This window comes from Canis lupus, chromosome 5, assembly GCF_003254725.2.
Source record: "Canis lupus dingo isolate Sandy chromosome 5, ASM325472v2, whole genome shotgun sequence".
Taxonomy (NCBI): domain Eukaryota; kingdom Metazoa; phylum Chordata; class Mammalia; order Carnivora; family Canidae; genus Canis; species Canis lupus.
The window spans coordinates 23174824-23199874 of NC_064247.1; the positions used below are offsets into that span (position 1 = coordinate 23174824).

General features: G+C 38.7%; 1 long non-coding RNA gene across 1 annotated transcript in view; it reads left to right on the plus strand.

Moving 5' to 3' along the window:
- LOC112671382 (uncharacterized) overlaps positions 1-19547 on the plus strand; it is a 35906-nt gene extending 16359 nt beyond the window's left edge. The window contains exons 3-6 of the long non-coding RNA XR_003143586.3: positions 9128-9190; positions 12995-13121; positions 16462-16565; positions 18177-19547. This is a non-coding gene — a long non-coding RNA (uncharacterized LOC112671382). The remainder of the gene's footprint in view (positions 1-9127; positions 9191-12994; positions 13122-16461; positions 16566-18176) is intronic.
- The last annotated feature ends 5504 nt before the right edge of the window (positions 19548-25051 follow it).

Genomic DNA, 25051 nt, shown 5'->3' on the forward strand with positions numbered 1-25051 from the left:
ATGCACGACTTTTAACTCACATAGAGTTATGATCACAGAATCAAAGAAAAATGGTGGGAGCTTCCATGGAGGGCACCTCATTCTATGTTCTACCCAGCGCAGAAGTTCCCTTTTCAGCCTCTTAGATTCAGGAGGTTAAGCCTCTGGGTCAACACCATATGATATGGACTATTCAGCTTTGGAACTATTATCAAATTACAACAAATCCTTTCCTATGGTGGATTATGTTTTCCTCTAACAGCTATACATTGGTCCTGGGGATGTGGGCAATCCTTCTGCCCGGTGTAAGCCCTTCTTACACTGAGAATGTTCATTAAGATCCTTGATCAAGTCTTCTTCATTTCCTATCTTTCTCTGACTTTTCCTTATGTCATAATGTCCAGACGCCTCTCCATTCCAAGTCACCCTTCTTCAAAATGACCTTCAGCTTCTCCATTCCCCTTCTAGAATATGAGGCCCCCAATGTAGAATATGCTCTGCCATGGGAATGTCACCTTTCATTTCTCACAACTAGTTTTTCCCATCTCTGAACATGATACAGAAAAAGAAAATGGTTTTTGGAACTAGTCTGATATGTGTTCATATTTTGGCTTGTTATTTATTATCTTGAGACCATGCAGAAGTTTCTTAATTTTTTTTTTATTTATGATAGGCACGCAGTGAGAGAGAGAGAGAGAGAGGCAGAGACACAGGCAGAGGGAGAAGCAGTCTCCATGCACCGGGAGCCCGATGTGGAATTCAATCCCGGGTCTCCAGGATCGTGCCCTGGGCCAAAGGCAGGCGCCAAACCGCTGCGCCACCCAGGGATCCCCAGAAGTTTCTTTACCACTGACAACTTCAGTTTCCTCTTCTGTGCAATGAAAATAATAATACCTATCTCCTGTGAGGGTAAAGAAAAGCATGTTAAGTGCCTTGAAAAATACTAAGTTGGGGATCTGTAAAAAATCCTTACTTCCTGCATTTTCCCTGAGCGAGGGGAGCACAGAATAAAATGGCACACCCACACAACATGAAGAGCAAATCCTAGCTTCTCTTGTATTTCTTATATTGGCAGAAAAGTCCATGGTTAATGATTTTCTGTTCATTCGGATGATTTTCAGAGCCTCAAAAGTAGGATTGGGGGTTTACTGGCCACCTATATTTGTTGCCAAACTTTCTACTTGTGACTACAAATACAAGTTTCCCTATTTGGCCTTGGGTGTAGATATTGCCCAGCCCTGGAGAAAATCACAGAGGGAATTATTATCAGTTCCCCCACTTCCCCAAAAGGGATTGGTCTCAACAGGCATTAGCCGCAGGCAGAATGATGATTGTCATTTTCCCTCCCACTTGAAGAAACAGTGTATGATGCTGCCATGAGAATTGATCATTAGAGGTAGTAGAAGCAGTGTACCAGTAACTAGGTAATAATGAGAAGACAGTTTCCGTTTTTCAAATGACTGTGAGATCTCATCCTGGTTACTTTCTTAAAGGAGGCAAGATGCAAATATTCTAGCAGTAGTTTTGCATATCTGTGTTGAACTCAATCCAATTTTAAACAAATCCATTTCTTATTGTATTTTTTTTAGTAGATGAAAATCTCATTTTCCTCAGAGATAACACAGCTTTAAACAGTTGTACATTATGCAGAAAACCCTGTTATTCTATGCATGCCCTGTCGAAGGTGGAATATGGTGAAAATGATCCCAGAGCCATGTTAATAAACAATACCTGAAATGCTCCTAAATTCCCTACTAATGAAATATGCAAGCTATATTTTGATAATAACAGTGAAATTTATTTTATTTCCACCATCTCCTCCTCTGGGAACAATGTCACACTCTCTTTTCCAATTCAGAACAGATCTGGCTTTCACTATGCCAGAATGGAAAGAGTTTGAGCATTGTGGTGGCCACATGGTGGCTCTGGGATTTGTGCCAAAGCTGTGCCTGACGTGGGGTTCTGACAAAACCCTGTTCATCTGGGATTCAGGAAACAGGAGCAAGAAGATGCATTTACCCTCAGGCTATTCCTAAATGACATCAGAACAGCTAGTCAGTTGAGTAAAAAATGTAGCCCTGCTGCTTGCTTGGCAACAGGTTCTCCAAGCCCCTGTCACATTAGAACTGGACTTGGAAGGTACTCAAAATTTACATATGAACTACTGGGCACAAGAGACTATTTTCTGGCTGAATATATTGTTCTGGTGACTTGAGTGTCTCAGTAATAATCACTTTAAAATTTTGTGCAGACTACTAAACACTGCATGCATATTTTTTCTTGCCTGTTTTATCTTATCAATGTGAGGCAGCATAGGCTATGGACAGAATTATGTCTGAATCCTAACTCTAATTTTGCTCTAAGAGGCTGAGGCTGTAGGCAACCTCCTTAATCTTTCTGAGCATCATTTTCTTAATCTGTAGCATAGACATAAGCAATATTTATGATACCTTTATTATAGGATTTTTTAGGATTATATATATAAGTAATATATAATAGGACAATGGGTGATAAAGGATAATATATTATATATAAGAAAATATACATAGGGTAATATATTTATTTTATATATCACATATATAAAATGTGTGTATCTGTATGTATACACACACACAGCCTAACAACATGCCTAACACATTTGAGATATTCAATAAATTTTAATTCCCTCCCAAATTTTCTTCTCTAGTATTCGTAAATGAATTATAGTGGACTCATGTCATACATGGAGTGTATTTAATTGAACTCAGTGCATGAACTCATGCACTCAGAGAAAAAAATAGAGAGGGAGAGAGAGAAAGAGAGTCATCTGTTAATTTCCGTTTTACTTATTTTAATGCAGGGTACCAATATGCCCACTAAAAATACTTGATTTTACATTTTCTCTACCAGCAAGGAAATGGCCATTCCTGGCCAATAAGATGTCTGTGAAAGTCTCTAGTGAGGGCTTCCTGTGCAGCCTCTGTGAGAGAAGTTACTTTTCCTCTCAGCTTTTTTGTCCTACACCTTTACTGCCAAAAATGTGCATACGAAGTCTGAGCAGTCATCTTGATCTCATGAAGCTATAAGAATGTAGATAAAGGCCAATATGCTATGGATAGTGGAAGGAAGAGTTAAAGACCAGGTCTCTGGTTGCATAGGTGAGCCGGCAAAAGCTGTTCTAGACTGTCTACGTACCTTATTGCATGGAGCAAATGAGCTTCTACATGCTTACGCCATTGGAGTATTTTTGTTTTATAGTGTTGTTAGTTGGGGCAAACATAATCCTAATGGAAACAGTAGATGATTCCACCGGTCAGCGATGTGCGTGTCCTTTCAGTGATCTTATGCTCTGGAGCAAAATGGGAGATATAATTCTGCCTTTCATAGTCTATGAATCTCATTGTGCTGCTGTCAGTCTAGTTTTTAAGATTTCATATTTTTCACACAACTTGACCACCAACACAAGTCAGGGGCTTCCTGAGTTCTCACTTGAGATTTGAGATCTGTGCTGCTACTGGAGGAGATGCTGCCCATGTTGGACTTGCCAAGCTACACAAGTAGCCTTCCCAAAAACATTTTCGTGGGTAGTTTTTTACATGTGGGACTCTGGCATCATCCTCTGACCTAACTCTTGAGTTAGAATTGGGAATAATATATCAAGCTGGGGAGCTGAGTTGTTGGTAGCTGAAAGCAGACAACAAAGGGATGTGTGTGTGTGTGTGTGTGTGTGTGTGTGTATGCACATGCACTTACCTCAGTGCATCTAAATCCAGATGCATGTAATTCCAAAAACCTAAATCAAAGTCATTTTTTTCCATGAGATAAAAAAAAGAAAAAGCAGAACATATGCTCTAGTAAGCTAAAAAATATCCAGTCATGTTCTTTTGTGTATCAGTGTAATAAGTAAATAATTTTGGGGAGGTGTGATTATATGGAGATGTATGCTGAAATAAACAAAATGCTACCAAAAATGTCTGGCAGTGGTGCAGAAATCATTAGGATATCATTTTTAACTGTGTTATTTTCTATTATAAGAATCTCTGATTAGGTTTCATATATAAATATATGGGATCCTCATATTCAAATTGTTGGGAATTATTCATTCCTCTAAACCTGAAATTTGTTTAATTCTTAAACTCTTTTATTAAAGATTATGTCTCCATATAGTTGCTACTTCTAGAGTAATATTTTTTAAGATGGCAATTTGTACCTCATTAGTCATGAAACCAATTAAGGTGGTTGTGGTTCTTGTTTAAGAATTAAGTAGAATACAAAATTATACATACTGTATTTTGTGGGCATTATATATTGTAGGTATTACATTTTGCGATGTTTGTTTTGATTTTATATATTTATGGTGTTTAATGAACCTCAGTGTTTATATCTCATTGTAGATTTCTCTCAAAAAAAAAAAAAAGAAAAAAGAGGATCGGTATGTACCCCGTTATGAAATGGCTTCTCTGAGTGGTGCTGAGGTTGGTTGGTCAAGGCCATAATTTGGAGCTGTCCAACTGCTGACACAAAGAAGATGTTTGAGGCAAAATGCCTCAAGGATACTATTAGGGCATCTAGTATCTGATCCTATACAAAACAGTTGGGATTGCCACATCCTGGGAGCTACTACTGACATGAAAAGCTGTATCTGGAATTGTAGACTGAAAACCTCCTTATTTTTTACTTCATCTCTGTTAATCATTTCAGAATAACTCATCAAGGAGGGGCAGAAAGATCAGGCCTTCTATCTGTGTCTTATCTAAGAAATACTTGTGTTTTATATCCAAAGAAAGAATCACTAACTACACAAAGTATCTGAGTCAGTTAGAGCCTCAACATTCAATTCTCTTACTACTACACTGCAGTATATTTATCCAAAAATATAAGCAAAATTTATAAAATCATCAAAAAGGTAGAATAAAATAATTAGAGTAAACTTAAACTAGAATTATAGCTCTATTAAAAAACAAAATAGACCACTAACATCATGGACTGGTATCTAGGCCTCATGGTTTAGTCCAAATTCTACTTATATAATTTTTAAAAATAAGTTATATCATGAAATTATATTATAGAACATAATGCTATAATACTAACTCAGAATTAAGTGGGTAGAAAAAGTAAGACAGGTAAAATGGCCCTAAGCAATAACTCAATCATCAAATTTCCATCAGAAAATAATCCAGGACATTTCTGGCATATATGAGGCATGCAGTAAGTGCTTGAATTCATGAAAGTGCATTATCATATATAGCATAGAGTTTTCCACCCAAAGCATCTTAATTCTAAATTAGCAGGATACAGGATTAATATACTAAAATTAATTGAATCTATAATACAAATAGTAATTGGAAAATGAAACTTTAGGAAAAAACAACTATCATCAAATTTAAAATTCTTAACAATAAATTTAGTAAAAGATAGCAAGATATCTTTTTTTTTAGATTATATTTATTTATTCATGATAGATGTAGACAGAGAGAGAGAGGCAGAGACACAGGCAGAGGGAGAAGCAGGCTCCATGCCGGGAGCCTGACGTGGGACTCGATCCTGGGACTCCAGGATTATGCCCTGGGCCAAAGGCAGGCGCTAAACCACTGAGCCACCCAGGGATCCCCATGGATAGCAAGATATCTATACTGAAAATTATAAAGCATTGCTGAGAATTTCTAAATATTTAAATATTTAAAGATATTCTAAAGAAGTGGTCAGATATATCACATTCATTGATTGGAAGACAAAATAATGTTCATGATGTCAATTCTTCCTATAGAAGAATTATAGATCTATAGATTTGAAACAATTACAATAAAAATCTCAGAAGGAATTGTTTTTGAAGAAATTTACAAGCTAATTCTAAAAGTGACTTGGAAAAATGAAGGAGGTAGAATAGTCAAAACAAAGAAAAAAGAATAAAAGAATAGAGCAGGAAGATCCACAATAAGTCATTTCAAAACTTAATATAAAGCCACTGTGATTAAGAATGGCATATTTTGGGGACATCTGGGTGGCTCAGTGGTTGAGCATCTGCCTTTGGCTCAAGTCGTGATCCCCGGGGTCCTAGGATTGAGTCCCATATTGGGCTCCCTGCATGGAGCCTACTTCTCCCTCTGCCTGTGTCTCTGCCTCTCTCTGTGTGTCTCTTATGAATAAATAAATAAAATCTTTGAAAAAAAGAATGCATATTTTATGCCACATTTGCACAGAGATATCAAATATATCAATGGAACAGATTAGAGAGTCCAATTATAGACTCACAAACACATGGTCAATTGATTTTCAAAAATGTACCGATGGGAAAGTAACTTTTTTCAATTAATTTCACATCATAAACAAAAATTAATATCTAAACATAAAAGCTAGAACTATTTTTTATTCATCTGTGTAGTATATGTTTTCTAAGACACTGATTTCCCTTTACTCTTATTTTTTTCCATTTGTGTTAACTGAAACTTCTTTTTCTAATTTCTTAGTGTTTATAGTATACAGCTTTAACTTATTCAAGTATGATCAAGTGAAAATGAACTACCTTTATTATAGTATAAAAGTCCTAAATAATTATACTTCTAATTTTTTCCTCCCAGGCTCTGTGCTGTTAATGTGACACATTTGATTTGTATGAGTATTAGAACTCCACTCTATGTTCAATGTTATTTGAAGAGTCAATTACCTTTTTAAAGAGATCACAAAAATTAAACAGACTATATTTATCCTTGTAGTTACCATTCCCAGGACTCTTCATTTCTTTATGTAGATTTGTATTTCCATTTGGTATAATTTTCCTTCTGTCTTAAGGATGTTGTTTAGCATTCCTTGTTAGAGATAAATTATTTCCACTTTCATTTGTCTGGAAAAGTCTTTCACTTTCACTTCTGAGTGATATTTTGCTGGCTATAGAATTCTTTTTTGTCTTTCAAGATTTTTTCAGTTCATTTTTTTTTCTCAGTACTTTAAAGATGTTGCTTCATGGGATGCCTGGGTGGCTCAGTGGTTGAGTGTCTGCCTTTGGCTCAGAGCATGATCCCTGGGGTCCTAGGATTGAGTCCCACATCAGACTCCCTGTGAGGAGTCTGCTTCTCCCTCTGCCTATGTCTCTGCCTCTCATTCTGTATCTCTCATGAGTGAATAAATTAAAAATGTTAAAGAAAAAGATGTTGCTCCACTGTCTTTTGGTTTTATTGTTTCCCAGGAGAAATGGCATATTCTTACATGCTTTATATGCTGGTATCTTAATCTTTCTTCCTTACTATATGATGTCTTTTTTCCTCTGCCAGCTTTTAAGATTTTTTTCTATATTCCTAATTTTTAGCAATTTTTTGAAATTGAAGTGCTTTGGTGTAGGTTTTTTTCTTCTTGTTTCCTGTGTCTGGAATTGAGCATTTTGGATATTGGATTCACAATTTTCAGCAAGTTTGGGAAAGTTTTAGCTATTACTTTTTCAAAATTTTTCTCTATCCTTCACTTTTCTTCTCCTCTTTGGAATTCTAATTATCCATATGTTAGGTCATAAGGAGTTGTTCTACAGGACGCAATGCACTGTTTGATTTTTTTAAATTAATATTTTTCCGTGTTTTATTTTGGATTGTTTCTGTTGCTCTGTTGCTACATCTTCGAGTTCACTAATATTTTCTTCTGCAGTGTCTAATCTATGGTTAATCCTATCCAGTGTATTTTTTATCTCCCACATTGTAGTTGTCATCCACAAAAGTTTGATTTAGGTTTTATAGTCTTCTTTTTCTTTCTTTAATATTTCAAATATATACAGTAATTATTCCTTATATTTTAATGTCTTTGGCTGCAAATTTTAACCTCTATGTCACTACTGGATCAGTTTCACTTGTCTGAGTGTTGTCATTGACAGTCTTACTTTCCTGTTTCTTTGTGTATCTAGAAGTATTATATTGGATGTCAAACACTGAATTTTAACTTGTTGTATGCTTATACTTTTGTATTCTTACAAATATTCTTGAGCTTCATTCTGGAATGCAGTTAAGTTACTTAAAATCTTTATCATTTCAGGTCTTCTTTTAAGATTTATCAAGCAGGACCAGTGCATTGCTCATACCAGGACTAATTGTTTCCCACTCTTAAGACAGACTGTGTATTCTGTGTCATACTCTGTGAGTCATAAGGATTTCTAGTCTGGCTGTGGTGATAGGCACTAGTCCTACCCATGTATAACCACTACAAACAGTCTTATTTCTTTCAGATGAATCTTTCTCCATCATAGCTTGTTTCTTCACAGGTATGCATAGATTAATACTCTGCTGAATACTCAAAGGGCACCTTCTCTAGATCTTTAGGGTTCTCTGATTTCTAGTACACAATCCTCTGAATTCTAATCCTTTGGACTTTCTGAACTTTCAGTTTTGTTTTCCCAACACAGGGAGTCATTTAGGTTCCTTCTGACTTCTTACCTGTGCATTAGCCTGGAAATTCTTTCAAGGCTTTAAGATGAAGCAATTGTAGGTCTCACTTCATCTATTTCACATCTCACAGGAATCACTGTCCATTATTGCCTGATGTTTAATGTTTTTAAACCATTGTTTGATTTGTATTGTGTATATTTCTGGTTTATTCATGAGGGTATTTATGGTTCTTCAATTTTGGCTGGAAATAGAAGTTCTCTCTTCACTGGATTTTCTATCCCAACAATGCCTAGTGCAGTGCTCATTAAATTTTTGTTAAATGAAAGACTTTATTATAAAGGTATCATCTGTGCATTTTCAATATCAACAGTATAAGATATTTCTCTAACCCGGGACTATTGGAAGCAAAAATAGTATTCATTTTCAGAATAAGACTAAGGAACTAAGAAATGTTTCCACCAGTTGGTGCAATATTCAGATCTCATTAGGCAAGGAAACTTCACAGAAACTGGAAAAGAATATTTCTGCATGCAAGATGAAGAGAAAGCCTTTTGCATCTCAGAGGAAAAAATTTTTCTGGGAAAATGAGATGCGTTAGCCTTGCTTTTCCTCCCTATTTCATGTTAATAGCAGTTATACATCTCCAACAAAAAAGAAGCAGAGTTGAATGAATTTTCTCAGGATCTAGCACACAAAAAATACAAGAGCAAAATGGTAATAGACTCTATTCAATTTCTGTACAATATTTTTCAGATACATGAAAGTGAGCCTATGACAAGTACCAGTTCTTTTTAATTCTCTTCTAGCCCCAGCAGATCTTTCTAATCCTATGCAAGGACAGCCCCTTCCAACATGTTAAAATATAAAAGGTATGTGAGATTTTTATGGAAGTTGAGTAACCTGAATTAAAATTATGGTCTAATATTCTAATAAATCTTCCTTGTACTAAGGGTCTTAGGTCAGTAGATATGTTAATTCTGACTACACTTAGCTTTATACTGTGAAGCTTTGGCAGGCCCCATTAATGAGCAAGGAAGCAGATCTGGTACCATGAACTGCATTTTTGGTGATGACTGTAGTGTTTATTTAGCTAGATCATGAGGACTGTAGCCTCATATTTCTACAGAAATAATTAATGCTAATATTCACAAAAAGATTCCAAGTGTTACTTTTATTTGTTACACTGCTGTATCTGGACTCATACTTTGAAGAGGAAGATATTTTATTGCAACCATTTTGGCTATGAGCAGAGACTAGAAAAGGCTATTTTAGAGTATCTTGGGAGAATGGCCTATTACCTGCCCATGACAGGGCAGGACAGCTGTTACCTACTTTTTTTTAAGTTAAAATTCTCTGAGCTGCTCAACTTCTAATGGTCTTGGGGTTTGATGTGTCTGGAAGGCTATGGTCCCATAGCATGACTGTCTCAGGGACTATAGTTAGTCCAGCTATAACTCTCTCAAATTGTCAGTTACCTTTTGGGGTTTGCTATTACAGACTCAGCTGGAAGCAGCTTGCTGGTTTGACTGCACCATCAGGCTTTAAGAAGTTCACTTCTTATACCTTCCATAGGTCATCACAAAAAATCTAGAGGTGGTGTTCAGAAAAAAACTGTTAGCTGGCAAAATAAAATTGGTCATTCTTCCTCTGAGTCCATTAAAGTGAGGTTCCACCCTCTGACCTCAGAATCTTCTGAGGGTAGATCAAAAATGCTCAAGGAGAATGGTCTCCAAGAGTAGTTGGGGGAGTGGCCATTGGATAAAGAAAAATTATTGATAGTTATTGAGCTTACTTATCTCTTGGGGTTCCAGCTACAACTGTAAAGCCTTCCCCAATTCATTAATTTTATAAATATTCTTTGAACACTATATGGCAGACACTTTATTTAGTGCTGGTGATCATGGCACAGATCTAGTCCCTGCCTTTACTGAGCTTGTAGTCTAACAGAAGTGCTAGGTTTTTTGTTTTTTGTTTTTTGTTTTTGTTTTTTTTTAAGTAATTGATTGCAGTTGTGACAAAGTCATGGAGAAATACAGGGTGCTGTGAAGCCTAAAACCCAAGGAGATTCAATTTAGTGATAGTTTTCCCGAGGAGGTGCCACGAGGTCTGAATTTTACATAATGAGTAAGGAGTCAGTCATGTGACAAAGAGTGAGGTCCTCCTACCTTTCTCTCCAGATGGCACCAAAAGTTGGCTTAAAATTCAGCACCCTCACACCTGAAAAGGTTCTTTATGTACAGAAATACAAGGTCCAGGGGCACCTGAGTGGCTCAGTGGTTGAGGGTATGCTTTTGGCTCAGGTCATGATCCTAGGATCCTGGGACTGAGTCCCTCATCAGGCTTTCCATGGGGAGCCTGCTCCTCCCTCTATGTCTCTGCCTCTCTCTGTGTGTCTCTCACGAATAAATAAAATCTTTAAAACAAAACAAAACAAAAAAACAAGTACAAGATCCATATAACAGATGTCAGTTGGTCAGCCTCCTTACTTGAGTATAAGCCAAAAAGTGGGGCTGCATATTAAGCAAGAGGAGTATATATATATATATTCAGCACAAAGTTTATATGAGATTTTTCATTAATAATAGCAAAAATATTATGCAGCTGAAAAAAGTATCTCCATTTGAGCAATGAGGACAGTAATACATAAAGAATCAAAGCCCTTGCTCCTACTCAGATAGTAAGTAGGCTGATGGCACTCAAACCCAGATCTCCAGTTTTTCCAGGTTGCCTCCCAGGAGTGCAAGGGAAATGGGGTACCATGTTAGATCCTCAATGTTAGTGACTTAGTTAAAAACCCCTAGAAAAGAATAATCGTCAAGGATTTGTTTATTTTTTGTGTTTCTCTCACTTGACTGAAAGTCCAAACAGGGTAGGACCACTTCTTCCTTTGTTTGCTGCTTTTTACACTGTGTTTGGCACATTGTGTGGCAAGAAGTAAACATTCCATAAGTATTTTTGTATATATGAATGGATATAAAGACAAACACTACAATCTAGAAGTGGAGAAACTTCTGTAAAGAAGTAACTGTAACATAAGGCAGAAGATGATAATACTAATGAGAGAAATTTGTCTCTAATTCTATGGGCATTTAGAAGAGGAGACATCTCTTCTGCCTGAAGGAATCAGGAAATTCTTCATGGGATCTAACTCAGTCTTGAAAATGAGTAAGACTTGGGTGAGCACAGGTAACAGTAAGCATGCATGACAAAGAAATAGGATGACCAAGCATATGAAGACTGGATATCTAAGACCATGTAAGGACAACAGCCAGGAACTTAATATGAAATTTAGTATGGCATGAAAGAAAATTCTAGAAGTTTTGACTGAAAAAGCTCCAGACTCTAAGAAGCCTAGGTTCCAGGATAGGAGAGAAGATGAGACCATGAAGACATATACCAGCAGAGAGGAAATAATAGGTGTTATTTGGGGTATCAGTTGCATCATAACAAATTACCCCAAAACTTAGTCTTAAAACAATTATTTAGCTCATTAGTCTGCAATGTGAGGAGGGTTCAGCAGGCAGTCTCTGTTTCAGAGGCACTAACTAGGGTGCTTTCAGGAGTGCGAATCAATTGGAATCAATTAAAGGCTTGTTGATTTACATGTCTGAAGGTTGATATTAGCTCACAGCTGGGATCTCAACCCCTCAACTGGAGCTGTCACTGGGAACACTTACCCGTGGCCTCTCTACCTCTCCATGGTGGCTCAGGCTTCTCACAACATGGTAGCTGGGTTTCAAGAGCAAGCATCCAAAGAGGATAATGTAGAAGCTGTACTGCCATTTTATAACAGCTTCAGGAGTCATGTAGTGTCACTTTGTTTGTAGTCACAGGGCCGCTCAGATTCAAGGGAAAAGAACAAGACCCTACTTCTCAATGGGAGTAGGGTCAACATCATACTGCGAGCAGAGCAAGTAAGATGAGATGTGTTGGTGCAGCCATCTTTAGAAAATACAATTTAAAGATATATTCTGTTGCAAGTTTGCTGGATACTATGTGGTAAAGAGAGGTACAAAGAGATCCGTCCTTGCTCTATAGAGTGTACAATGTATTGGTGTCAGGGGGTGTGGTTAGGGGGTTGGGTTTTGGGTTGGGGGTAAGCCAGGCATATAATAACAATAGTCCATATGCAATAGGTGCTTGCTCTGGTCTGCACTGGCCATGCTAATGAGAGGAAGAATCCACTCCCATTTACTCAATGACTTACACAAATAAGCCTGCACACATAGGACACCTGATCCAAGATTTAGTGAACAATAAAATCTGTTGTTGAAACAAGGCATAGATAGATGTGTATCAGTCAAATTCTAAGAAATCTTTGGGCAAATGCTACTTGCTATTCTGTGGACCAGATTCAACTCTGGAATGCCAGGCCAATATCCCTAATCTCACTTGTACTTCTCCAGAGTCCGAGAGAAGGTACAGAGAAACCCCTCTGTTACATGCCCAGATGTGCTCAAACATCAGAGCACAACAATTTTCAAATATTTCCCCTGTAGCTTCAAATCCTGCAGGTGTTGATACATGACTGCTTTTCTGGGGTACATAAGTCAGTCCCAAGCTATGTGAAATTCATAAGCCTGCCTAGGTTACTTAATTCCCTTAATGTCCATGTTATTTCAAAGTTTTGTTCTATCTCATGGTCTCTCTTAACTCATTCTAACGTTAAGCAGAGCTGACAGCTAGAGAAATCAGAAGAATCCTCACAGGTCTGGTAGAAAACACAGCAAGGAAAGGAAGAAACAACTGAATGAGTATATGTCCGCTGTGGACAGAACTGCAGCACAGGTGCATATGAAGGTGAGAAAGAGACCAAGGGGAACGGCGCTGGCAAGAGAAGTCTGTGGAGAGGAGGCATCTCTGTGTTTAGCCTGTCCAGTTCCTTGACAGCTTGAGTCTCTGTGCAGGAAGCAGATTTAAAACAAGCATATGAGAAAAATCATGAGCCTGCAAGTGGAGTAACCACAGGGGTCAAGGGGTTTACCTTCCATTCAGGTCTTATCTATGTTGTCTCTCTCAGCTTTTACCAATAACTGAAGCCAGCCTCCCAGCTGGATCATCTGGCCTGTGTGGCTGTATTAAGCTGGCAGCACCAAGTAACTCTTCTCTAGGGCTTACCCCTCATCCTACCTACATGGCAGGAATCACTACCCCTCCCACCTGAGTAGAGACTCAATGATCTCTTTCTTCCCTTTCACCTTATGCCTGAAACTTCAGATTCTCCCCTCACTCTCTTCATGACATGGCAATTCCTATCATAAATGTCTTTATCTATTTATCTATCATCTACCTATCTATCTATCTATCTATCTATCTATCATCTATCTATCATCTATCTATCTTCCATTGGTTCTATTTCTCTGGAGAATCTTGATTAATATGCTAACCATCTCGGTCACGGGCAATTAAGTCAAACCCAAAAAAGACAGATTTTAAGGCAGACTTACGGTTCAAACCTAGGTTTGAACAAGGGCTTACAACAAAGCCCTTCATTTCAACCGTTTCATCCCCATTTGTGAGAGAAGATAGGAGAGAAGATAGGAGATGGTGTGTTCTACTATCTGGTGTTTGTGATGTGGCCAAGGTCACCTTTGCTCTTCCAGTGTAGTCTTCCAAAGCCAATCCCACTCCAGGGCAAACACATCCTGAGTTTAATGTCTGATTAGGAAGAGTGACTAAGGAAGCCACTGTAAGGGTTAGGATAGAACCAAAGTTAAAATACTTGTGGTTTAAATAAGAGAGTGTATGTTCCTGTCACAAAATGTGTGGAGCATAGGCAGGCCAAGACCGACCAGGAAGCTCCATGATATCAAGGACTTGGGCTTCTACCAGAGACTTGCCACCCTCCGCATACAGCTTCCATCTTTTGTCTGAGAGGACTTCTCTAGTTCCCACTTTCACATCCCCAGCTAGCAGAAATGGAGAAAAGAAGTGAAGACATGACTGCTAATGGCCACATCACTACCCCTGTTAGTCAGAACTTAGTCACACAGGGCGCCTGTGTGAAACAAGAAAAGAAAGAAAGGAAAAGAAAAGAAAAGAGAAAAAAAGAAAAGAAAAAAGAAAAGAAAAGGAAAGAAAAACAAAGAGAGGTATCTGGGTGGCTCAGTGGTTGAGCATCTGCCTTCGGCTCAGGTCATGATCCTGGGGTCCCGGGATTGGGTCCCACATCGGGGTCCCCACAGGGAGCCTGCTTCTCCCTCTGCCTCTCTCTCTGTCTCTCTCATGTATAAATCAATAAAATCTTAAAACAAAACAAAAAAAGAACCTAGTCACACAGGGTACACTTAGCTGAGAGGGAATTTGGAGAATGAACATACCAAATAAAACTTGAGGGTTCTGGGCAGCCCCGGTGGCGCAGTGGTTTAGCGCCGCCTGCAGCCCAGGGCATGATCCTGGAGACCCTGGATCTAGTCCCACATCAGGCTCTCTGAATGGTGCCTGCTTCTCCTTCTGCCTGTGTCTCTGCCTCTCTCTCTCCCTCTCTCTCTCTCTGTGTCTCTATGAATAAAATAAAATAAATCTTAAAAAAAAAAAAAACTTGAGGGTTCTATTTCCGAAAAGATAAGGAGAGCAGATCACTAGCTGTCTCTGTTACAGCCAAGAAAAGTAATGAATATTAATTTTGACCCAGCAAGGATGTTTCTCAGAGGTTCAGAAGGGGGTGAGCACTAATAAATGGAGGACAGGACATTTAGGTACTCATTTTCTCACCCTGGTTAAGACCACTCACCATTAACACCAGGATGTTTTACCCAGGACTTCAATCTTCTATGTTGCTTATTTTATATTTAAATTATATTTCTAGTTTAAAAAATTAAAAAAAAATAATTTCACATTTAAAAATATCAGTTTTATATTTTATAAATGTTATAATTATAATTTAGTCTTTATTAGGGTCATCAGTAATGATTTACTTTTTTCTAAATGAGAAAAATAGTAGTTTTCTAGTTTAGGTATGTAAGTTAATTATGTACATATTTCAATTGAAAGAAGTGTTAGATGTTCATAAGATAACAGTTTATGGTGGATCCCTACTAGATATCTGGTAATGTGCAACCAAATACATATACTCAATCACTTAGTAGTAATACTAGCAATATATATGGCTTTATATACACTGACAATATACATGTTATATATAAATATTTGATTTTATTATGGAGAGAGCAAATATAAGATAATACAAGAACCTAATATAATTCCAGACATAGAAACTGAAGCTATCACAGTACTGAAAATAAAAGCTTCAGGGGCATCTGTGTGGCTCAGTTGGTTAAGCAGCTGCTTTCAGCTCAGGGTGTGATCCTAGGGTCCTGGGCTCGAGCCCCATGTTGGGCTCCCTGCTCTGTGAGGAACCTGCTTCTCTCTCTTTCTCTCCTATCCTCCCTCACCCCCGTACATGCTCTCTCTCTCTATCTCACACTCTCGCTCTAAAAGAAAGAAAAGAGAAAGAAAGAAAGAAAGAAAGAAAGAAAGAAAGAAAGAAAGAAAGAAAGAAAGAAGAAAGAAAGAAAGAAAGAAAGAAAGGAAGGAAGGAAGAAAGAAAGGCTTCACAATATATGTATTTTTTTTCCTAGGATATGGGATTCATTATATCTGAAATGTGAAACATTTCACAATGTTTTCTTTGTATTTTTTCCCATTTCACAATATTTCAACTAAGAGGCAAGAATTTTCAAAAAGAGTATTGTAGGGATGAACTCTCCTAAAGAATTTAGCTTATATTACTCTTAGAAACCTAAGAACCGGGATCCCTGGGTGGCGCAGCGGTTTGGCGCCTGCCTTTGGCCCAGGGCGCGATCCTGGAGACCCGGGATCGAATCCCACGTCGGGCTCCTGGTGCATGGAGCCTGCTTCTCCCTCTGCCTGTGTCTCTGCCTCTCTCTCTCTATCTGTGTGTGACTATCATAAATAAATAAAAATTTATAAAAAAAAAAAAAAAGAAAGAAACCTAAGAACCTTTCTATTCGGAATAGAGGGTAAAGGTGAAAACCTAAGCAGAGTGGCCTTCTGAATCTGTATCTATCCATTCAGACCTTTAAAAGATAGCATTTTCTAAATTAGAGCACATATGAAAGTCACAGCATGCAAGTGTTCTCAACATGCCACATTCTTTTTTTTTTTTTTTTTTAACTAGAGGTGCATCTATCCCTAGACTGGAGGCACCTGGACCTCATCCATACCTGCATCACGCATTAGCAATCAACCAGTGCACGATTTCTACCCTGGCACCTTTAGCTGGTGAGAATTAAGATGTAAAATGAGATCTATTTGTTTTGTATTTTTGTGCAAGCTCTTAACCTAAATTCATACAACAGATATAATAGCAGATACTGGAGCTAGAGAGATAAATGATTAAGAATAAGGGAAAAGTACAGATTGATAAGACCTCAGAGATAAGCACGGGATACTATGGGAACCCAGAGGAGACCAGAGTGGAGGGTGGAAGAGACACAGGGACGATTTCATGGAGGAAAAAAACACTATGTTCATATACTCAGAATACACAAATTTTGACACAGAACTACAAGTCCTATGTGTGGCTGTTTTCTCTGACCCACTTTGCACAGTGAATTTGACAGTCAGGGTTATGCCAACACAGTACACCTTCTCTTGCAACCTTGAATGAATACCTGAATACCTGAGGAGACCCTTATGCAAACTGCCTTCCCATACACTTCTGAGGGCTGAGAATCTCCACACAGCACAATTGATAATGACACCAATTTTGAAAGCTCATCAAATTAATCATCATACTCTATTAATAGAGTAGAAACAAATCTTAGTGCAACAGGGCTGGATAGTTCCTGAGCCGAGGAAACTATTATGAGTTTTTCCCTCTCCTCATGGCATACAGTGGCAGTGGCATGTGGGCTTAAAGACCCAAAGATGGAGCTCTGGTCAGGTAGCCAGGACAAGAGGAAAGCCAGCTGCCTGTGACTATAGTGGCTGCAGAGATGGGCAACTTCACTCTGGCCCACAGAGCTTTTGGGGAAGCTATTGAAGCATTTTGGATGGAGGAGAGGAGTGGAGCAAGGGGGACAGAAATCTATCTGATAAATTATAGTGATAGTAAGCTTCAAAATACTAAATAAAAAAATTTTTTTAAATATTAAATCATTTGAATAACATAACCTTCCATTTCCTAAGGATGCTTTACCCAACAGCAAAAAAGATAAACTTTTTCATAGGAATAGTTTATTTTTTATACTCATTCTCCCCAACATCATTACCCTTCAGTCACCAGTGTGGCCCTAGTGGAAGACGCTGGGGTAGGCTCCTGACCTTAGTCTGGTTGGCCAAATTTGCATGAAGAAGCCATTGACTAGAGCCTAAGCAATTAGAGTCTATTAAAGTCCACAAGTCTCTGCCTTGGATCTATTAATTCATTAGGCTCTATAAACACATTTCGGTGAACGAACTTAGATATCTTTGGCAGGACAGCAGAGTCTGGAAAGAAAGGGATGAATGAGTATGGTAGAAATCAGAAGAAAATAAGGACCCAGAGGAAGGGTCCTTTAGAATAACAGGTCAGAATGTGGCTCCTTCCCAGGGGGCACGAGGAGGGCTCTGCTCTCTGAGAGGGGGGCAATTCTAGAAGTCAGGGAGATTAAGCAGGATGAAGCTGAGAGTTTATTAAATGCAAACAATTGGACACGAGTCTGACCTCGGCTGCTTGGATTTGGTACCCCCAGGTACAAGGAGATAGGCCAGGGAATGCAAAAGAACATTGGAACCAGGAATGAGAGACATGAGCTCTCATTCCATGGTCTCCAGTCACTAGCAAGTGAATAACAAAGAGTGTCCTCATCTGTTCAAGAATATCTCCATCACGTTCTCTTTACCTTCTAGACTTCTCATCAGACTTCAGTGGCAGTGCAGAGGAAAGCTTCTTTTGTGAACTACAAAATCATCTATGGAGGAAGGCATTAATTAATGTTAATATCATTACCCGCTATTACTACTGAAAAGACACCTCAGATGCAGGATGGTGGGTCAACAGATTAATCTTCCCATACTCTATTCAAAAGCAAATTCTGACACTTGATTTTTTCCTTCCTTGATGGAAATTAAGGGGAAAAAATGAGGAGGATGGTTCTTTTGAAAGATTTGCCTGTACTCTTAACTCGTTTCAAACCTCAGTTTCAAAAGCAGTGAGTTGTTTCATTTAATCAGTGAGAAAGCATATCCCACAAAAGGCAGCTCCCTGAAGGGCAAGCTGCTCAAACACCGTTTCCATGGCTGCCTGCTGCAACAATATTTTTTACTGAACTAAGCATTGCTAATTTTAGCCACGGATTATCTGGAAAGCAAGGAAGAAATAGATGAAAGGCAATTTTTACCTGAGCCACATGAGCCCCAGAGAACTTTTACTAAGATAGAGATGCTACTAGAAAAAGCAACTATGTAACTCCGATGCCTTGGGGACATTTTTCAACTGCTCTCCATCAGCACCTGGACGAAGGAGGGAGATACCACTTTCCTGATTCAGGAGGAAATAGCAACTCAGTGGTGAAATTATTTGATCCAGATCATGACAGCCTGTATAAGAAAGCAGAGTATCATCCCAGTCTGACTTCTAGTCCCAGGCCCTTCCATTAAAGGAGCAATATTTGCTTTGAGGGCTAAGCTATTTTGGATGCTGGTTCCAGTAAGCTGTGTCATGATGGGACTTGAAATAAAGATCTGCATAGGGAGGACAGGAAATAATATCTATAATAAGATTACTTTGATTTTGACCAAGGCAATAAGGTTAAAAAAAGCAACACACAGATGCTGTCCCATTCGCAGAGTCAGATACTGCTGAAATAAGTGACGTTAAACTATCTACAAAGAAACCACAGAGAGGAAGATAGATTCTTTATGATCTCAGCTGCTATATCTTCCATAAGCAACAAATCCTCTAGGCAATAATGGATTGCTTAATTGCATTTGGAATTGTCCAGATCCCAGCATGGGATGCAGAGGTAATCCCTATGGGATCTCAAATGAGGAGACAATGAGCCCTTATGAACAGGGGCTAAAGAGTCAAGTCAAGCCCCTGTGGGTACAGGACTTTAGCAAGTCCTGGTGAGTCCCAGTCCCAGGTCCCACTGATACTCACTGTCTAGGGTCGGTGGCTGCAACCCCTAGGGTAGACTAATTCTATATAGCCTTCAGCAAATTTCAGAATGCTCTGTGTCCCCTTCCTTCTCTCTCTCCTTTTTTCAGACTCTCATTTGTACAAAGGTATAGAAAACTAATAAAAACAGTTATTATCCTGTAGGAAATCTGTTTTTCTCATGAATCTAAACCAGAAGCTAAAGAGAGTTATTGGCAATCATAGCAGCAGAGGTAGAGAACCGTTTTTGAAAAGTCTTCTAAGACACAGACTGACTTCTGCACCAGGAAAGCTGGTGGGCTATTGAAGGAGGGGGCAAAGAAAAGCAGTCACAAGGGGCCTTCCCCAGTGACTTCTCATGATCCAGGGAAATTCTGATCAAGGAGTCCTACGGGATTCCTTGATCACTCAAGAGGAACAATACTCCTTACAGAGAGCCTGGGGAAAACCTCAAATATAATGCCTCTGCAGACTGTGTCCCTGAGTGGATTTATTCCCCATATTGGAGGGCTTCCCAAGCTTCTCTCTTGTCCCCACGGTGCCATGTGATTAACAGATGGGGTTCATCTATTCAACTCAGAGTGTAGTGGAGTCCAAGAAAAAATTCTTCCTGAAGGAAATAATATCTGAACGGGGTCCTACAGAATTAACAAGGTCAATCTGGGGAAGAAGAAAGAGAAAGCATTCCAGGGAAGAGGACCATCAAAAGGTAGGACTTAGGAGAATGCAATTCAGCCATAACAGAGAATGAAATCTTGTCATTTGCAATAACACAGGTGGAACCTGAGAGCATTATGCTAAGTGAAATAAGTCAGAGAAAGACAAATATAGTATGATATCTCCCATACGTGGGATTAAAAAAAAAAAAGCTCGTAGATACAAAGAAAAATTGGTGGTTGCCTGAGGCACAAGGTAGGCAAAATGGGTGAAGGGGTCAAAAGCTATAAAGTTCCAGTTATAAAACAAATAAGTCATGGGGATGAAATGTACAGCATGATGACTATAGTTAACAATACTGTGGTGCATATTTGAAAGTTACTAAGAGAGTAAATCATAAAAGTCCTCATCACAAGAAAAAAAAATTTGTTAAGTATGTGTGCTGATGGATGTTAACTAGATTTGTTGTGGTGATTAGTTTGCAATATATACAAATATTGAGTCATTATGTTGTATACCGGTAACTAACACAATGTTACATATCAGTTAAACTTAAAAAAAAAAAAACTGGGTATGAGAAATAGTATGGTGCAGAACCTTAAATTTTCCTGTGAGGTGACTAGATGGTCTCCCATGAACCTTTATCTGGGTCATGAAGCACACCGTGTGCCCTGCAGAAGAATTTGGGTAATAACTTGTGGGTGCCCAGAGCCACTGAGAGCTGTGGGCAGAGGACAGCATGGTGCTTTTTCATATTAGAGAGACAACTCTAGCCATGGTGTGAAGGATGGATTCGAGGGAGAGTAAAACTGAAAATAAGTCACCATTGCCGACAATTTCTTTTTTTGTTTGTTTGTTTAAGATTTATTTACTTATTTCAGAGAGAGAGAGCAGGAGTAGAGGGAGAAGAAGGGGCAGAGGAAGAGGGTGACAAGCAGACTCCCTGCTGAGCGGGAAGCCCGTCATCATCATCGCAGGATTCTATCAAGGGTTAGATGCTCAACCAACTGAGCGACCCAGGTGCCTCACAAATCTTCTTGTGTTTCGTTGTTTCCTTCACTCTCTTCATATCAATTTAGCTTTTGTCATATTAACACATATATTACCTCTTTAAATGAAATGTGAAAATGACCATTATGGTAGTAAATTAAAAAGCAGGGTGAAAATTATAAGTGATTTTAATCTTAACATTGTAAGCATGCAAAGAAAAGCTACTGGAAGGAGATGTGTCAAATTTGAATCAGAAGCTAAGAATTTATCTTAAGAAAATAATCAGAGCTGGGAAAAGTGGACTATGTTTAAGAATGCTCACTTTTGGGGCATCTGCGTGGCTCAGTCGGTAAAGGATCTACCTTCAGCTCAGGTCATGATCTCAGGGTCTTGGGATTGAGCCCCACATTAGGCTCCTTGCTCAGCGGGGAGTCTGGTTCTCTCTCTCTCTCTCTGCCTACCACAGCCCCTGCTTGTGCTTTCTCCCTCTCTATCTCAAATAAATAAAATCTTAAAAAGAAAAGAATCTTAACTTTTATTTATGAAGAAAAAAGAGAAGAAAATTAAATACATATTAATAAAGGAAGGTCAAGAAAATTTTAGTAAATCTAAAATATATATGCAAATATTTTATCCTAGATTAATAATGTGATGCAATAAATATTTTAAAAAATGCAAAAAGAAGCTTCCAAAGAACTGAAAAGCACGATCCCAAATTTGTGTGTTTACACACACGTGTGTGAGTGTATACATGTGTGTTATAGTAGGGAGTATTTATATATTACTGTAATTAAGAGCATAAGCTCAAGAGTCACATGCAGTAGGTAGGTACCCTTGGGCAAATTTCTTAACCTTTCTATGCCTCAGTTTCTTCATTCATAAAATGAATAATAGTTCCTTCCTCAAAGGGTTATTGTGGGAATTAAATAAATTAATATGTATAAAGTATGTAAGTAGTGCCTAGCATATTTTTATGTTAGAATTGTTATTATACAAGAAAAATGTAAGAAAAAATACATGCTAAAATATTTTGAACATCCAATCTCCAGACTGTTGGTTTTGAGTGATTTGTGTGCATTTTGTGTTATAAATGTTCTATAAAAGTCTTGTCTTAGTTAAATATTCAGGGGAAAAAAATCACTCAAAAAATGTGGGTTGTCCAAAGGGCCAACACTCCTGATCTGGAGCCCAGATCATGTAATAAGACTCCTAAGCCAGTAATGCAGGTGCCAGTTTGAAGTCCCACCTCCAAGACAGTCCATGAGTGTGATCTTGGGCTGCCCAGAGAACCTCTCTGAGTCTGAGCTTTCCCACCCACTGCATGTGAAAAACTGTATCTCTTCTAACTATCTTACAGCATTGCTGGCATATACAGGATAATGAATGTGAGAGTTCACTGTGGAGCTATAAAAAGCGATACACATGCAAGGATTTCTTAACAAAGCAATTCCCTCACTGGCTCTACCTCTTGTTTCTCCACCTGCAAACGGCAAATCTCAATGCAGAGGATTGTGCCTATTGGTTAGGTAATTACTGGAGAGCGTGCAGCCTTTGAAAAGCATGCTGTTTAGGATGCATGATACTTTTGCAAATCAGCACTCTTGATTACTCAGGGAAAGTCCGTGTTGTTTGGGCTGATCCATGCCATTTGCTTCTCTGCTTCTTTTTCCTGCTGTCAGCCTTTGCTCATTTTATTACTTATTAGCAACCAGCTATGAGGTAAGGAAGAAAATATAAAGGGGGGATGGCACTCTGGCCGTAAATTAAAAAATGCAACTTTTTAGTGAAAATAGCATGAGCGAGGGAAGATGCTAGAACCTGCTGTGTTTTTAGGAGATCCAGTTAACCTGTGACTTTCATTACTGCCTTGATATAAAACCTTGGCAAAGTGTATGTGCCCTTCCCACACATTCAGAGATGTGGTCTTACTGCTGAAGGCTCAAGACACACATGGCGCCTGCATTTTCAAATTTGGTTATACTCCTCATTGCTGTGCTTTGGACTGCAATCTTCTCCCAGAAGTGTGAAAACACCCACAGTGCACACCCACGCTCCTTTATGTATCAGCCTAGTCTGCATCCCATAACCCCCCTTCCACGACAGAAGGCTCTTCCCATAAGTGCCTCTAGTCTTCTGTCTCCAAGAGTAGATTGACATTTCCCATCTCAAGCTGGAGATGGAAAAGGCCCATTCTCCATGCTTATTTCTTCTGGGGGTCATGTAGCATGAGGTACTTCTCAAGATGATCTCAACCACACAGAAATTTGGGAGGTCTGGGGCACAAAACCCCAACCAAATCCATATCCAGCTAATGACCTTTAGAGAGAGAAAGGTTTGAATCAAGAAACATAAGGATGCGATATCACAATATTACAACATGATGACAGTCTGGGCTACATTTGTAGGTTTCCAGTTCTAAGCAACGAAAAACCCACTCATCAGTTTAAGGAGAATGGGCTTGCAGAAGGAACGGCAGGGAGCGGCAGGAATCTGAGGTTTGTGTACCCTCAGGACACCTGCTTCCTTCCACATCCCCTTTACAGACTCTGTTCTCTGAGGTTGGCTGTCCTTAGAACCCATGGCAACAAGCACCACCAGACTTTTATCTTTCAAGTCTCATAACCATAAAAAAGAGTTCTTGCCTCTCTGGTGGGTCAGTATAGCTGCTGACCTTCAAAGAACTGTGACTATCATGTGGCCTATTTTTCTCATGATTTTCCTAATACATATGATTTACTCATACGATACTCATATGATAATATGAGTATGTGATATTTATATATTTATATATATATTATATATATAAATATATATATAAACGACTAGATTACAAAAATTAAGCAAGAGAAGAGACTTCAGCTTCACTTGCTGCCCATGAGGGGCTGGGGAAAATTGTGATGGTGAGACACAGAATTCTCTAATTTCCTAGTGATAGAGGAGTGACAGAGAACTCCAAAAACATGATGAAGTCCCATCTGATGATTATCTGTACTTGTTTCATATGTACATTTTAGAACTCAGATTAACCATTTTAGGAAAACACGTTGTCCTCTACAAGCAGAAAAATGCGTTCTGGTGTTTTCCAACCACAGTGTTGGCATATGATCTGCAGGGCCAATGTTACAGGACAATAACAATAAAAAGGTGTGTGCTTGGAGCCAAGGTACACCTGCATTTAAACTTCAATCCTTCTACTGGCTATAAGGATTTGAACGAGTTATTAACCTCTCTGGGACATTTTCCACATCTGAACATGGAAATAATAAAATCTTTTGTTGGGGTTTGAAGTGGCTGAAAGTCCTAGATCTTATGAATGCCCAAGAAACTTCAGGCTGCTGTGTAGACACTAAATGGGTCAGTACCATGGAGAACCATGACTTGCTGTCAGCTATTAAGTCCATAGAGTCCAAAGAGCAAGTCAAAGAGAAGTTAAAGCTCAGGGTGCTGAGGTCACTTTGTGCAAAATTGTAAATGCATAAACCCAATAAAATGGAAAAGTCCAGACTGATTGATGTCTTGTCATACCACAAATTAGTCAGAGCACTCTTTTCCCATGGAAAGAAACCAGTGAGGGATAGAAGAAAGGACTTATCATCTGAGAATTCTAAGATAAGTAAAGTTCTTATTTTTATGGGCTGAGGCAGAAAAGCAAGAACAGCTATGTAGTAGTTTGCCCTACACCTGGCTTTCAGAGTTGGAATGAGGATTAGATTATATAATCAAGTGTATTTTATAAAAATCTATGCACTCTTGCAATGCAAAAATACTGAAAAGCATTTTAACTGTAGTAAACACAGGATGACACATCCTTGTCCTCTGGGTTCTGTTGTCATCCAATTCACTTTCATATAGCGACCATCCACCTGCCCTCCTCAGAGCCTCACTTCACCTTGAAATTTGAATGAGGGTAAAGGAAACATAGAGAAAGGCAGGGGAGCGAGAAGAATGGAAAGGCTACAGGCTGGCTTCTTTCCAGTTC